Source organism: Apium graveolens, chromosome 4 (assembly GCF_009905375.1).
Source record: "Apium graveolens cultivar Ventura chromosome 4, ASM990537v1, whole genome shotgun sequence".
NCBI classification, from domain to species: Eukaryota; Viridiplantae; Streptophyta; class Magnoliopsida; order Apiales; family Apiaceae; genus Apium; species Apium graveolens.
This window is the reverse complement of record NC_133650.1, coordinates 199,466,317-199,467,489: the sequence shown is the minus strand read 5'-3', so window position 1 is coordinate 199,467,489 and position 1,173 is coordinate 199,466,317. Positions and strand designations below refer to the sequence as shown.

General features: G+C 39.2%; 1 non-coding gene across 1 annotated transcript; it reads left to right on the top strand.

Annotated features, from left to right (window-relative positions):
* The first annotated feature begins 776 nt into the window (after positions 1-776).
* On the top strand, positions 777-883 carry LOC141722970 (small nucleolar RNA R71). Its single transcript, XR_012575967.1, has one exon. It is a non-coding gene; the product is annotated as a small nucleolar RNA R71 (small nucleolar RNA).
* The last annotated feature ends 290 nt before the right edge of the window (positions 884-1,173 follow it).

Sequence of the window (1,173 nt, the reverse complement as noted above, 5' to 3'; positions counted from 1 at the left end):
TTGATTATCGCCGATAGTGGCCTTCGTTCTTTTCTCGCGAGGTCATGTCTTTGCAGATGTGACCAAATTATCGGTTCATTTAGTTTATTATAATACTGCTTATATATTGAGGACTTGTTGAGCAACTTATGGCTCACCCCCTTTTTGTTGTTATTCACCTTATTTTTTTCAGTTAAGAAGAAAAATGAAATCTATCAGGACTCGGGTGGTAAATAACGAGTCAAGTTGCGGAACCCTCGCATACCAAAGGTATTGATCCCGATTTAGGAAGAAAGCTTTTAGTTTCTTGAGCAGGTGTAGTGTAGATAGTTAATGAGTGTGTTTGAATAAAGAATAGTTGTAGTTAAAACTTGTTAGACAATGGCTCGTAATAAAGAGAGTTTTGTGTGAATTTTTAAATTGGATTGTAAAAAAAGTAGAATGGGGTTCTTATTTTTATACTTCAACCTAAAAAGTTCCTGGATAGTGATAAAGGGGTTAGATATATATCTGTTTATTTATTATACAGGTTGTACAGGTTTGGAGTTTATCTAGTAACCTCCAGACTTATACCCCGGGTTTAGAGGGCGTTACACACTTCAAGAACTCCTGCTACCTTTCCCTGTGGCATTCTCTGGGTTAGGTTCTGATATTCATTCGCAGCCATTATCTCGATCAGCTCATAAGGTTCCTCATAGCTTTTAGCCCATAGAGCGCTACCTGATGCTGCATCGAACATAAGTCTCGACTGTGCTCCCGACCCATTATAGAAGCAATTTATCACAATCCAATTGGGCATTCCATGATGCGGACACTTTATTAGCATCTCCTTATAACGCTCCCAAGCTTCATATAGAGATTCCCCTGATTGCTGCGCAAACTGAGTAAGAGCATTCCTGATTACAGCTTTCTTTGCCATAGGGATGAATTTAGTGAGAAACTTTTGAGCAAAATCTTCCAAAGTAGCAATCGAACCAGCTGGTAGAGAGTGTAACCCAACCTTAGCTTTATCCCTTAGAGAAAATGGGAAAAGCCTTAATTTCACATCATCCTCAGAGACATTGTTGAACTTGAAAGTGTCACATATCTCAATGAAGTCCCTAATATGCATGTTAGGATCTTCTGTTGGAGAACCCCCAAATTGAACTGAGTTCTGGACCATCTGGATCGTGTCAGGCTTGATCTCGAAGGTAT